Here is a 16,031-nt window from a genome sequence, read left to right on the forward strand (position 1 = left end):
GCAAAAGAGTGAATGACCATGAATAATGTCTATGTGCTCTTTATTGAAGATGCATGGGTGAGTGTCAGAAAAATGTGATCCTTCTTTTTAAATTCTTTTCTTCATTAACACTAATAAAGTCACAGTTCATCAAGTAGGTAAAAAGAGAAGGATTCAGGAGTGAATACATGAAGATTGTCCTTTAGTCTGTGGTCTGGCTTATTTACAAAGCCTCTGCCTGGTTCCTTTGTTTAAAAAGGTGTTTGATCTCAGATTACAGCCAGATGGGCCATCTGGTACCTTTCCCCAAACCTAGAATTCTTGACTGACATCTGAGGTTAGACTCTCGGGTCTACTCTGAAAGCCTGAGAGTGGTTCATTCTACTCATGGCTCCATTGCTTTAGTGTTTAGTGACTTCTCACATCTGCAAGTTTCTTTGAAACTTTCAAATCATTTTCACCCATGTGACTCACTAACTTCTCCCTTCCGATTTCTTTTCCCTCAGAGTCTTTGCAGCGACGACTCTGCCTCTGGTGTTGCACTACCCTATTTTGGGATTAGGTTATACCATTTATTCTTGGATTTATTCCTTCCTTTTTAAAAAATTCCTCTATTTCTCCCTCCTTTGACTCTTCTACTACTTCCTTCTGATTTTTATTATACAGCTTCCTTCTTACTCCAAATTTAATTTGCTCCCTTCTTGGTGGATAAACGCATGATTTTATGACATAGGAATTTTTAGTGCATTCTGTTCTTATGAGGAACTAACACTCCAAGAGAGTCAGTGATGAGCTCAAGGTCATGCAACTAGAAAGGAGCTGAGCAAGTATATAAGGTAGCTATGGATACTGAACTCTATGTTTTCCTTTCCCTCCTTAATTTTCTTTCTTCTGGTCTTAACTTCAATCCAGATAGTTTTACCCTGAAGAAGGCCTGGGTTTTCTCTTTTCCTTCTTCAAAGGCATGTAATTCCCATGCACAGAGTGCATTTTCCATGTCCTCTCCCACAGCATGTCCAGTCCGTGTTGATATTCCACACCTCTGTGAAAACCCACTGAATCCTACCCAAACCCAATTTTCCCTTAACAACCGCAGACCATCACCTAGGGGGTCCCTGAAGAATTCATACTTGTTTAAGCACAAGAAAATAAGAGACTATGCTGACAGCAACCAGAGGTTTCAGAGATTTTCTAAGACAGCTGCAATTCCAAATACCCTATTTTGTCTTTCCCAAAAGTACACTTGTCATATCATGCTTTCTGGTTTGGGGTTTAGAAAATATATGTACTCTGACTAAGCTATAATTCAGTCTTGACAGACCAACTTTTGTCTAACCCTAGTAATGTTAATAAACCAGCTGTAGAAGCATTCCTAAGACAAACAGCTGAATTTTCCAGATCCCAAAGGATCACTGGAACAAGTCACATAGTGCCTAAGACATTTTCTCTTAGAAAATGGTGGTCTAGTAGGACAAACACCAAGATCCTGACCCAACTCTGATGGACATTATTGCTTCTGAAGCTTTTGGATTCACTTCTGGTGAAGTCAGGGGCTCCCCACTCCTCTGCACATTGACACTTTGTTCTCACCTTAGTATAGCACCTGTCACCGCTGTTCAAGACACATACACTCACTGTGTTCTGTGCACCTGTGCTGGTTAGCAATGTGCACATGAACTAAACCACGTCCCTGTTCTCCAAAAAGTTTGGATCTAGTTGGGGTGGGGTGGGGTATATTGCATAAATAGGATTCCAAAAGAAGGTGATAAGTGGCACTCTATAGATCATGAATGTGGAATCCTGGAGGGAGCCCCAGCTCTGTATAGCACATAGTGGGGAAAGTCTGATCAGGTACTCAGACCACACTATCCTTTCTTTTCTACCTGGATGAGCTCACCAAGTAGGAGCTGCACTGCAGACCAGCTCACCTGTCCTCACTGCCAAGTGCTCCCCCTTCTTCTTCACTGCAGAACCTTGCCTCATTCTTACGCAATGGAGCCTTTAAGAATTAGCTGGAGGGTCATTTATTCATGAAGATGTTCTGACCATATTCCCTTTAAAGTAAGATTGATTCAGGGTGCCAGGGTGGCTCAGTGGGTTAAGCCTCTGCCTTCAGCTCAGGTCATGATCCCAGTGTCCTGGGATTGAGTCCCACATCAGGCTCTCTGCTCAGCAGGAAACTTGCTTCCCCTTCTCTCTCTGCCTGCCTCTCTGCCTACTTGTGATCTCTGTCTGTCAAATACATAAATAAAATCTTAAAAAAAAATAAAATAAAGTAAGATGGTTTCTTTTGCTTGGTACTTTCCAAAATAATAATAACATAAAAATAATAACATACTTATTTATTCTAGATGCTATACATTTTGCCACATAGATTCTGTCCACAGTAACTCCAAGAAATAAACACAGGGTACTTGTTACCACTTCTTTTTGGAAAATGAGAGAAGAGGCTTAGTTTCCTGCCCAGGGTTGCAAGGTATGTTGTATACATCTAGACTTGAGCCCGTGTCTTATTGTATTGTGTAACCCCAGGATGTAGGACAGGACTGCATGTGTGATAAATTATATTCTTAAAGGTATTTATGAGGGGTGCCTGGGTGACTCAGTGGGTTAAGCCTCTGCCTTCGGCTCAGGTCATGATCTCAGGGTCCTGGGATCAAGCCCCGCCTCAGATTCTTTGCTCATCAGGGAGCCTGCTTCCCCCTCTCTCTCTGCCTGCCTCTCTGCCTACTTGTGGTCTCTGTCTGTCAAATAAATAAATAAAATCTTTTAAAAAAGGTATTTATGAAATGAATGAATGAATGACAAAAGTAAAGCTTACTTGATCTTCACTGCAACTTTGTGAGGCAGGAAAAGCAGATGGAATGATCCCCATTTTACAAGGTCTCACAAGCAGAAAGGAAAGCACATACAAGTCACGATTCACAGACCAAGACATGTAGGCTTCCATGCCCCCTCCCCACAGCAGCACCTTCTCAGATGCCTTTTCCTGACCCTCCCACATGTCCTGAAGCAGAGTGGAGTTACACTTAGTCATGTCAAAGCTAAAAATCAAGCTGAGTTCCAGGATTTCATTATTTATGATCTCCTCCCTCTAGAACATTGAATTTTGTGTTCATTAATCACAAATATTCAGCAGCCACACACTGCTCGCAATTATGGGTTGTTAAGAAACAGGGCTGTTTCTTAACAACCCATAGAAAAGGATCTCCCTGGTGCAGACCAACTGGCATCTGATCAAAACAACTTTGGGGCCTCCCAGTTTGGACTACGAGGCCACAACTAAAGGAAGGCTTAGAAATACGTTTACTACATTTTATGCACTTTGAAAAGATAATAATCAGCAACTTGCTACTCCCGGACAACCGGCTCCAGGGTTTCTATCGTTGTTTACTAATTTTATGGCAAAAGTTCCCCTAACTCAAAGCAATTTCACCGGGTATGGGGAATCCTATTATACAAAAATTCCTATAGAGATTAAAAAGCTCCTGTAAGGGCGCCTGGGTGGCTCAGTCAGTTGAGTGTGTGCCTTGGGCTCAGGTCATGATCCCGGGGTCCTGGGACCAAGCCCTACATCAGGCTCCCTGCTTAGTAGGGAGTCTGCTTCTTCCATTCTCTCTGCTGCTCTAGCTCTCTCTCTTTCTGTGAAATAAAAAAATAAAAAAAAAAATCTTTTAAAAAAATAAATAAAATGCTCCTGTAATTCAGGAATATGGTTATACCAGTCACTTCCTGAAATTAACACCTCAAATGAGATTCGGTTAGGTTTTTTGTTTGCTTTTTTATTATAATGAGATAAGATATATGGTTCAGAACAGAGGTTTCTATCTTGTTGTTGTTGTATTGAGAATTAGATGTGGGTGTAAAGTGGAGGAGAGGAAAAGCAAGCTGCTCCCACGTGCTTGAGCAAAAATCCACAGATGCTTCTGATCCTGGGAGCGCGGGTGTCCTGCAGAAGCCAGGACCGGACTTAGCAAGTGGCGCCAGGCAGAAGGTGAATCTAGGATCCACGGAGCCAAGAGGGAGAACTGAAATAGAAGCATTTCTTTGGGATCTCAGAATTACAATTTGGGGAGCACAGATTTGGGTAGCAACCCAAACCCTGACCTCTAGGGGAAAAAAGCCAGGGTTTTTGCTTGCTTGTTTGTTTGTTTTGTTTAAGACAAAGGGGAATGCTTCTATATGTTGATTAGAAAGAATTTTGATTGGTGTTGTGTCAAGAAAACCAATCTTGGCAAAACATCATTGGTCTCTAGGTTTCCCCCTTTAAAAAAAAAAAAAAAAAAATCAGCTACTGGAGCAAGTTGTAGATGTCCTGACAGCATTCTTGGAATATTTGCCATTTAGCCCCAAAAGTTTATGGTTCCACCAGGCAAGGACACACATCTCCTTAAGTAATGGCCTCTCAGCTCCATGTTAAAATCCCTTGATATAAGTGACTCCATTTTGTTTCATTTGTCACAAGGGTTTAGCATAGCAATTGCAGGGCCAGCTGTTGCTTCAGCCAAAGAAAGCAGAAGGCAGACAAATGACTGTGCAGACGAGCTCCGCCTCCGTCTTTCCACATAGAATCTCTCCTGCAGCCCCCTCTAACCACAAGCACGCAAGGAAGGGAATTCTGCTAAATGTGGTTCACCTTGACCAAGGTGATCCATTGCAAAACCACTACTTTTCACCCCCTTGTCAGCTTGGCACCCATACACATTTCCTGAAACCACATTTACTTTCCATACAAAGATGATAAAATCATACTTCTGCGTAAAATTGCAGGACCATCCCTGAATGGTTACCCCTTCCCCAGAAGAGGATACAAAGTTCCTTTTTGTCTTTGAGTGATATTCATTCCTATCCTAGTGGATTCATGTATCCCCTCTAATATCCCATAACTTAAATACAGAGACACAAGTTAATTACCATTAGCACATTTTATGCTATATGATGAGACCGTGAGAGAGGAGGAGAAAATTTAGAAGTTACATTGCTCGGAATTCTGATGATTAGCAAATTGCCTTTCACCACTGCCCTTCATAGTTGTCCCAGATGGGGCTGCGGGGTGCCAGTGCTCACTTGTGGGTGTTAACTTCTATATGATGCAGAGCCATCTGTAAGCCAGGCTCAAGGTTTTTCTTCTTCAGTCCACTGGTCATGGGTAGAGTCCACTGGTCATAGTACATCCTCAGATCCAGCTGGGGATAAGAGATGTGGGGTGAGAGAGAGAAGATAATGTAGAAGAGGGACCTTTAGTGGGTACTTCCTTATGTTGCTATTTTGTGCCTTCAGTCTGCTGGAGCCTGATCTCATGTATCACTTCCATCTAAAGATGAAGAGCTGCTGTACACATCTGACTGTACGGGCTGATAGGTCAGATAACTCCCAGGTCATGATGGGAAGCTTGATTCCCATGGTCAAGCATTCAGCATTCCCTAAAGCCTAGTAGCAAACTCTAATGTAATTTACAGAAGATGGCATGACCACATCAAAACCCCAAAGGTCTTCTCTGTGGTTAACTCATAAGGACCCAAAAAAAGCTCTCAGCACTATCTCTACCTATCACTGAAATTTCAAGTACCATGAAATCTGCTAGGTTATATGGTCCAAGAGGAGCCCAAGATAGCTAAGATAGTCACATGGTTAGAGTTGGCATTTATAACTACATTCTTCCACTACCCACTCCACATCTCCACTACCTTCAACAAGCATTTCGGTTGCTTGTGGTTCTTAGCCAGATGGGATGACTCTGAACCTTCATTCCCCAAATTCACAGTAGCCTAGACCTATTACAGGGCCTTCTCTTATTTTAGGCCCCATTCAAAACTATTGATTTGGGGGTTTCTCAACAAAAGGATTTATGTAACATGCCCAAATAAAGTATACATTGCCTTGAAAATTCAAAGAAGCTAATTAGTATAACGCCTTTTTCTTTTTCTTTGAAATTTTACTTGTTTATTTGATAGACAGAGATCACAAGTAGGCAGAGAGGCAAGCAGAGAGAGAGAGAGGGAAGCAGGCTCCCTGCTGAGCAGAGAGCCCAATGCAGGACTTGATCCCAGGACCCTGAAATCATGACCTGAGCTGAAGGCAGAGGCCCAGCGCACTGAGCCACCCAGGTGCCTTTTTCTTAATAGTAGAAATTTTATAATTTTAGATTGTTCAGGTCTGAAGTAGGAAGTCAAGATTCATTATGTTCCCCATAAGGATATCCAATTTTTTAAGCAGAATTTGCTGAAAATTTTTTCTTTTTCCCACTGAAATTTCCCACTTTCTTTGATCTCTTCATAAAAAATTACTAACCATAGAGGCATGTATATATTTCTGGATTCTAATTTTACCAATTCTGTATGTCACTAGGCTAATAAACCATTCTATTTTGATTACCATAGTTTAAGAATAATTCTTGAATGCAGATAAAATAAACTAAGTCTTCTGAACTTGTTATTTTTGTTTTAATTTGGTTTGATTACTCCAGGGGTCTTGAATATCCATATAAACTTTAGAATCAATATGTCAATTTATATTTTATAAAAATTGTTGTGAATTTAATTGGGATTGTTTTGGATCCTTAGATCTAGCTGGAGAAAAATTACATCTTAATAATAATGAAGTTTCCAGTGATGAAAAAGATGTATGTTCCTTATAATTGATTTTCTTTAATTTCTCTCAGAAATATTTTGGGAGTGCCTGGGCAGCTCAGTCAGTAAAACATCTGCCTTCAACTCAGGTCATGATCCTGGGGTCCTGGATTAAGCCCCACATCAGGCTCCCTGCTCAGCAGGGAGTCTGCTTTTCCCTGACCCCCCCCTCTTGTGCTCTCTCTCTTACTCTCCCTCTCTCAAATAAATAAATAAAATCTTTTTAAAAAAGAAATATTTTGTAATTTTTTGTAATGAGAATTAGTAGGCTTTTAGTTAAATTTATTCTTAAGTATTTTTAAAATTTTTAATTTCTATAGTTTTATTTCTAGTACTTAGAAATATAATTTTTATATTCATCTTGCATCCTGTGACTTTGCATATTTACTTTAGTTTTATTTTATTTTTTTGTAGATTGTTCATGTGTGCACAATGACATTGTCACAAATAGAAATAGTTTAACATGTTCCTTTTTGAGTTATAGATTTCTTCTCTTTCCTTGATTTATTCTGCTGGTTAGGACCAATGGAAAAGTTTTGAATAGAAGTAGAGAGAACAGTCATCCTTCCCCTGTTCCCAGACTTAGTGTGATCTTAATTATAGGATTTTCACAGATGCACTTCATCAGATGAAGAATTTCCCTTCTATTCCTCATTTATAGGGTTTTTGCTATAAAGGGGTTTTTACTTCTGTCAATTTTTCTCTATATTAATTGTGATGGTCAGGGGTGTGTGTGTGTGTGTGTGTGTGTTTTCCTTTATTCTGTTAATATCATGAATTACATTAAGTTGGAAATCCTCAACCAATCTTAGATTTCTGGCAAAAGTTCTACCTCGTCCCAATGTATTACCCATTTAAAACATCACTGTTTTGGGGAAGCCTGGGTGGTTCAGTCAGTTGAGCATCGGACTCTTGGTTTCCATCCAAGTCATCCTCTCAAGGTCAAAAGATGGAAACTTACACGGCTCTGAGCTCAGCAAGGAGTCTGCTTGGGATTCTCTCTCTCCCTCTGCGCCTCCCCCACCATATGCTCACACTCTCTCTCTCTTTCAGATAAATAAAGGAATCTTTAAAAACGGTACATGTCACTATTTCTGAACTGCTACTATTTTATTAGGGATTTTGTAACTGTTGTCATGAGGATATTCTATAATTTTTTTTTCACAATATCCTTGAGTAGTTTGGGGATTAGGGTTATTCTGGTCTGCTAAGTCAGTTGGAAGGTCTATTGTCTTCTATCATCTAATGAGTTATCATGAGATTAGTATTATTTCTTCCCCAAATTCTTGATAGAGCTCAATAGTAAAATCATCTGGGGCTGACGTCTTTTTGACAGAAGGAAGACTATCTTTTCTTTTTGTCATTTGCTTTTTTTCTTTCCTTTTTCTTTTCCTTTATTTCCTTCCTTCTTGTTTGTTTCTGTAGTTGTTTTGTTGTTTTGATGGCTGATCTTATTTATTTGTTACTCTTAGAACATCTCCTTTTTGACTGGACTCAGACTCAGAGGTGGACGCCATCAGAGAGGACAGACTTTTCTCTTGGCAGTCCGTTCCTGGCATTTTCCTTGGCCCCTTCATTCTCTTGGTCAAAAGTCTAACAAACATACTTTGCAGCCTCTTCCTTATTTTTCTCACCATGCTATTTCTTCAGAGCAATACACCCACGTTTGTGTGGCATGGTGCACAGAGTATCAAGATGCTGAATCTGGGCTGCTTTGGTCCCAGGTTCCTTATCTTTTTTGTTTAGGAGTTTGCTCACAACATAACTTATCAGCCATTTGAAATTTATTCAAAATTTTGTTCTAGTCCAGCACATGATTTATGCGCTGAATATTCTCTGTTGGGCTTGAAAAGAATGGTTTTGGGGTTTTCTGTTCCACAAGTAGTAAGTGGGGTAGGTTGCTTGATAATGTTGGCCCTAATTTCCGTATTTTTTACAGATCTGTCTGCTTATTCTAATTAGTCAGTGAAGAATGGTAAAACCTCAAACACTATTTGTCTACTTTTTTCTGTCATCTTTTCCTTCATACATTTGAATCTTTATTATTAGGTGTACATACATTTAGGATAACTATGTCTTCTTGAACAAACATTAATTATTATGAAATGTTCCTTTTTTCTTCCAGGGATATTTTTTGTCTTGAAATATACTTTATGTTACATCCTCTCCAGCTTCCTTATAATTAGGGTTGGTATAATTAGGCTTGGTATTCTTTTTCTTCTGTTCACTTTTATATTTGCTCATATATTTATCATTTTTGGTGAATGAAGAACACCAAAAATTTATTTAGATGAGTTATTTGAATAATTTGCATTTGCATTTCTTTTAATGGATATTTGTTGGTAATAAGTCTGTCAGCTTTTGTCTTAAAATGTCTTTATTTTGCTTTTACTTTTGATGGATATTTTCTGTGGAAAAAGAACTTGAAATTGAAATGCTTTTTTGCCTTGTCTTTTGGTTTGAATTACCCCTTATAAGATGCCAGCAGTCAATCTTATCTTTGTTCTCCTTATGTAAATTGCCTCTTTTTTCTGTATATCATTAATTTATAGCTATTTTCCCATGATGTTTACTTATCACTGTGAACGTTACGTTTTTGATAGTCTGAATTATGTTGTCTTCTTTTTTTTTTTTTTTAAAGATTTTATTTATTTATTTGACAGAGAGAAATCACAAGTAGATGGAGAGGCAGGCAGAGAGAGAAAGAGAGGGAAGCAGGCTCCCCGCTGAGCAGGGAGCCCGATGTGGGACTCGATCTCAGGACTCTGAGATCATGACCTGAGCCGAAGGCAGTGGCTTAACCCACTGAGCCACCCAGGCGCCCAATGTTGTCTTCTTTTTAAGAGTGTTGAGATTTTCCTGGCAGGCAGCTCATTTGACGGCAGACAGACTTTCTTCTGCAGAGGCTTGTTTAAAGCTTTGGTAAGCCTTGACAAGTACTGTTCCTGTTGAGCTAGACGAGGAAAATTCTTCAGTCACGGTCCTTCTGGGGTCTCAGCCATGTAGCCCACATGTTCTGCTAGGATTGTTTGGGTGTTTAGAACTGCAGCAACCCTAGCATCGTGTGGGCTTCCCAGTAGGTGTGCAGATCACAGCTCCCCACTGGCTCTCTTCTGTCAGTCCTGCATTGTGTCTTCTTGTGTAGACAAGTCTGGACTAACCGTCCAATGAGACTCCTTTGCAGCTTCCTTGAGCTCCTTCTTTGTACAAGTATTTCTGGAGTACTCCGCCAGACCTGCAAATCTCAGCCTCTGTAGACATCCGAAACTCTATTTTCTCTCTCTTCCACATAGCAGAATCACTATTCTGCTTTGATTCTGCTTTACTCAATGGCAGTTTAGAAAATGCCCTTAAGCAGAAAGCTGAGGTAAGCGTGGAGCTCAAACTGTGTATCTCCATTCTACCCAGGATCACAGGGTCACTGTCTGTATCTGATCCCTGAAAATAGTTACTTTATACATTTTTGTCCAGTTTTATATTTGCTTGTGACAGCAAAGTAGGGCCAGTACCTGTTCTTCCAGAACAGTGTAAATGGGAAGTTCCCTTATTATGTTTTGTTTTTGTTTTTAAACCCTGGGTGGTTTCTTTTCTTAACTGTGCATATAATAAAGTTCACTCTCGTTGTGTTATTTTGTGAGTTTTGAGAAATCTGGCAAATGTCCTCCATCATACAGAGCCGTTTCATCACCCAGAAAACTCTCTGAGGAAGGCCCTTTGTGGTCCAATCTTTCACTCTCTTCCTCCACCCTGACAACCCCTGGTTCGTTTTCCATTGCTATTGCTTTGCTTTTTCCTGAACATCAAATTCATGAAATCAATCAAAAGTGAGACTTTTGAATCTCACTTCTTTCGCTTTGCAAAATGAATTAAAGATTTAGTTCTGTTGTTGCGTGAATCAGTCGTTTATTCCTTTTTATTACCAGGTGGTGTTTCATCGCACAGATGTGCCGCCACTAATTTATCTATTCACTTCTTGAAAGTCTTCTTGGTTGTTGACAGTTTCTGAGCAACGATGGGTAAAACTGCTATTTACATTCATGTACAGGACTTAAGTTTTCAATTCGTTTCTGTAAATACCCAGTAGTGGAATTGTTGGGTCGTATGTCCATGTCTATTTAACTTGTAAGAAAGAGTTTTCCAGAATGGCTGCTCCACTTCGCAATAAGTGTGAGTTCATGTTCTCCACATGCTTACCAGAATTTGGTGGTGTTGGTATTTGGTTTTGGTTTCGGTATTGACTTTTCAATTTAAGCCATTCTAACAGGTGTAAAGTGGTAATCAATGTTGTTTTAATGTGTGGTTTCTGCCGCTTTTCATATGCTCATTTGTTGTGAATATATTTTTAATAAAATTTTTTTGAGTGTTACTTCTCTTAATTTTGTTATTTCTTTTAATTTCCCTTAGTTCACTTTAAAATCTAAAATTAGATGGAGGGGGCAGTCGAAACAAAACGACCAAAATATGAAACAACTATCCTCTTTGACCTACATCCTCTTCCAGATACCTTTGAAAGGGTTTCTGTTCTCCACAAACTGACTTCTAGTCTCCTTCAAACCTGCTCCAATGAGGCTTTCATCCATACAGCTTCACTGAAACCATTCTTCCCAGTATCACCCCTTGACTCCCACCGGGCACAGCTATTGGTAAGCTTGGGGATATCATCCTCTTCAAAGTCAACAATATTTGACACCATTGGTCACTTTGCTCACTTGACTTTTAGTTTACATTCCTGTCTTTGTTTCCAACTGTCTTCTTAGTATCCTTCCTTGATGCTCCTGACTAAGGAGTACCCTCGGGCTCAGTTCTTAGACTCCTTCTCTTACCTCTGGGATTTTATCTATTCATGTGGCTTTAGATACAATCCACAGATGGACAGCGCCCATCAGTTTGATTTCCAACCTTGATCTCTTCAAGACACACCCATCCAAGTGAGTTCTTGTTATCTCCATTTAGATGATATAATAAGCACCTAAAACTTTAAATAAACTTTAGTTCTTTGGGAACATAAACATTGTATTTCGTTACCATGAACCTATCAAGCTGGCTGTCTATGGCTCCCAAGTGAAAGATTTTCTCCCCCTTCTATCCTTCAGCCTCTCAGTCCCCCTCTCTTGGGAGTGGTAAGTGTTGTCACTGAAGAAATATACTTCCACAGACAGATTACACATCTATAAACAAATCCATATATTTCCCCTTCCCCATTTATATGAATGCTCACTTGCTATTTTGTACACTTTTTGTACTTACATATACATCATCTTTAACAGTACACTGTGTCAACATGGATCCATATATCTCCTGCTCTCTTAATTACTAGAGCTTTAGACTGTATTTAATAAATTCTAAGATGCACATTTATCTGTTTTATTTTAATGTATATGATGATGGACCATGACTTATAATCACTGTTGGCCAGGTGGTGGTCATGATATAATTTACTTTTTCTGAGTTGATACAAATTTGGTCACAGACATTTTTATTGTAGTTGTTTATATTGAGTTGTGAGCATTATTACTAATACATGTGTACAATTGCCACTGAAATGTTTTGTTTAAGAAATATACACCATTATTTGTCATTGAGAGGAAAATTAATTGCATATGAATTCATACGCATCAGACTCTGAAAACAGAGCAGCTGGGCATAAAGTTGGTATTAACAAAGAAATATTCTTGGTTGGAGAAATGACTATAATTTCATATTTTTTAAAAAATATAATACCAAATTGTTGGTAGGAGGCTTGTTTATGAATTAAGATAGCCACAAGTATGCGATGCTGTTTTTCATGTATTTATTGAGATACATGCAAACGTTTTCTTATCACAAACAAAGCAATTCATCTGAAGGCAGGAAAAATGATCTAATTACAGAATAGATGAAAGAAACTCAAAAGCGATGAGTGGCTGGTATAACTAATTAATGCATTATGTAGCTTATAACTAAGTCATTGTTTCATAGTTTAGAATGGCTGTGTTTTTTCTTTCTTGATGGCACATAAATAATCGTGTTCCTTCCAACTATGTTATCTCAGATTTGATTAAATAAGGTAACCAGTTTTGATGCCTGATAGAGTAGGCTCCCATTCTTTGGTTTTTCCTTAGAACTGTATTGACTAAGAGTGTACCATATGCACTATGCAGTACTCCAGATCTCTAGGACGCATGTATCTTACATAACTAAGACCTCGTACCCTTTGACCAATACTCCCCGTTTCCTCCTCTCTCCAGACCACAGCGGCCACATTCTATTGTCTGATTCTATTAGTTTGTCTATTTTACGTTCCTCAAATCAGTAGTGTCATGCAATACTGGTGTTTCTATGTCTGGTCTATTTCACTTAGCCTAATGCCCTCAAGATCCGTCCATGTTGTTACAAATGGCGGGATTTCCTTCTTTTTCTGAGGTTGAATATTCCATGGTTTATATATACCACATTTTCTTTATCCATTTATCTGTCAATGGACATTTATGTTGCTTCAATGTCCTGGCCATTGTGGATAATGTTTCAAAGAACACAGGAATGAAGAGCATTTCTTCTTTGAGATACTGATTTCACTTCCTTCAGATATAGATCCATTAACCATATTTTATAATTATATGTAGTCTTCATAAAAATAAAATGTATTGAAATATGTTAGGATTCACTTTATAGCCTTGCACATAATAAATCTTTGCAGATTTTCCAAGATGGCTTTAAAAGAATGTATGTTCCTCCATTTCTGGATTTGATGTTCTAAGCCTGTAAGTGTTCACATGTCTAAATTGTGCTTTTCAAATCACCAAATTTTTACTTATTTGTTATTTGTATGATCAATCAAATAATTACTTGAAGAAGGGCCATTTATACATGATAGCATAACTTGTATCACACTAACTCTTCCTCTAAAAGCAACTATAAAATGTGGGAGAAATAAAAATATTTGTGAGATCATCAAAGAACTCCCAGAAGAGTCAGATATTGAAGGACACAATTCTAGAGTGAAGGAAAATATATTGAGGTAAGGCCCCTTCGTCCATTGCTCCCTTCTCCTGCCTCTTAGAATCTTCTGGTTCCTGGTAAGGCACGTACATTCTCAGGAGAGAGTGGTAGCCTAGGGTTTTTAGCAGTGTCACTGGGCTGAGGGATTAAAAATTAGAGGCAGCCAGAATATGAGGGGCCAAGATCATGGAGGAGAGAAAAGAACTTTGGAAAGATGAGCCTAAAATTCAGAATGCAATTTCTCCTGTGTCAGTTGTCAGTGGTGGCTTCCTGAGTTGCACATGCATGGAATGGAGGCTAAGAATCCAAGCTAAATGTACCTGCCAAAGCAGAGATTTGGGCAGTGTTGGGAATTTAAAATAAAGTGTCACATTTAGACTTTCTAACTTAAAATTATGATGTAATTGTCCAGTGATGTCTTCTCATCCTTTTACTGTTCTGTTCGTTACCATTAAAACTTGGATTCATTTGGATTTTATTCTGGCATAAGGTTCAAGATAGACTTTATTTTTTGCCATATGGCTCTCCATGTGTTCCCAAACCAATTATTTAGTAATCAACTTTCTGCTACTAATTGGAGATGCTGCTGTTCCATATATGAAATTGAGGTCTTAAAACAAATAAAACTAAAACCAGAGTCAGGCATATTTTCTCAAACTCACCTCTCCTCTCGTGCTCCCATTTTGATGGATACCACTACTTACTCTTGACTTACACCAAAACCTTAGACTCATCTTTTACTCCTTCTTTGTCTGTGTCTTGCATCCATTTCTTTTACAGTCCCATTGTGTCACCTTCAAAAATGTATATGGACAGGCACCTGGGTGACTCAGTGGGTTGGGCCTCTGCCTTCAGCTCAGGTCATGATCTCAGGGTCCTGGGATCAAGCCCTGCATTGGGTTCTCTGTTCGGCAGGGAGCCTGCTTCCTCCTCTCTCTGCCTGTCTCTCTGCCTGCTTGGGATCTCTTATCTGTCAAATAATAAAATCTTTAAAAAAAATGTATAGGGAATCTGGCCACCTTTCCTCACCTCTATCTTTACCATCTTGTTTTCAGGCCATTGGAGTCTTCTTGTGAGTTCCTAAATTAGACTCTCAGTGGCCCCTTGTTTTCTTTTTCACCCTGCTTTCTTCACTCATCCTGTTCTCTTCTCCATACTGATGTGATCCTGTAAAACATAAATACCTGGGATGACATCCAAGGTCATTATCATGACCTTACATGACCCAACATCCACTTTCCACACCCGTTCCCACCTCTCCTATTCATTCTTCACGAACTATCCCACTCTTCCTCAAATTGTTCACCGTCTTTTCTCCAGGCTTTTGTGCTTGTCATTCCTTGCTTTGTTTGTTTATTTGATTTTTCCTGCCAGATACTCACTTGGCTCACATCCTCGGGCCAATTCAAGTTTTTCCATCAGCTACCCCTTTCTCAGATACCCAATCTAAAAGATCCCCCTTGTCACTCTCTGCTCATTTACTCTGCTTTACTTTTCTTCACTACTTAGAAATTATGAGATTATCAGTCAAAGTATTATGATTATATGATTATCAGTCAAAGTATTTCATCTTTCTGAGCCTCAGTTCCAACTTCTACAAAGCAGAGATAATAACAGCTCAATTAACAGCAGTAATTAAAAGATATCATAATTGCCGAAGTACTTAACACTTCTGTAGGTACATATAGCAAATGCTTTGAGTCATTCCAGCTTATCTTATTATTTAGGAATTTTGATGGATTTAATCACCAACTAGTTATTTCTCTCCTAGCTTCAGGGTAGCATTTCTCTCTGCTGCGGGATTGTTTTCAAGACAAAGTAAAAAATTACTAGTCCTGCTGCTTCTCCTTGAATGACATCCCTCCGCCAATTTCTCCTCTGCCTTTATGACTCTTGGCTCAAATTACAGGTCGGTTCTCCCCCCCATCTCATCATTTATTAATTACTTTAGTGGGAATATACATAGCCTGAAGGGAGAAATTTTATCCTCTCCTTTTCACAATTTGTAGAGGATGAGGCTATGGGAAGTGGTTGGCCGACATTCACAGGAGGCAGCAGGTGGCAACAAGCCAGTGGGGCGAGAGAAAATAGAACCGTTCATTTTGTAGAAACATCTTATTGACTTCTAGACATTATCCAGGGTTGAAGCTGTGTCATTATGCTGGATTTGCATTACAAACACCACTGTATGGAATATTTTTAAATCTAGTCATTATTTCCTAAAACACTGTCATGTGCCCTATTATTAAACTTCCACATTTTGGATTTCAGCTCTTTTTTTAGAACTTCCCTTCTCTTTGGGCTCATTTTCATTTTCAAAAATTTGGGGCCTTTGATCATGCCTACCTTCAACCTATTCCCTTAAAAATCCAACTATGACCAGAGTTCCATTCTTGACAGCTTACACCCTGTGTAATATTTAAGAACAAATAAAATCTGTTGCTA

The sequence above is a fragment of the Mustela nivalis genome, assembly GCF_964662115.1.
Source record: "Mustela nivalis genome assembly, chromosome: 16".
Classification (NCBI taxonomy): domain Eukaryota; kingdom Metazoa; phylum Chordata; class Mammalia; order Carnivora; family Mustelidae; genus Mustela; species Mustela nivalis.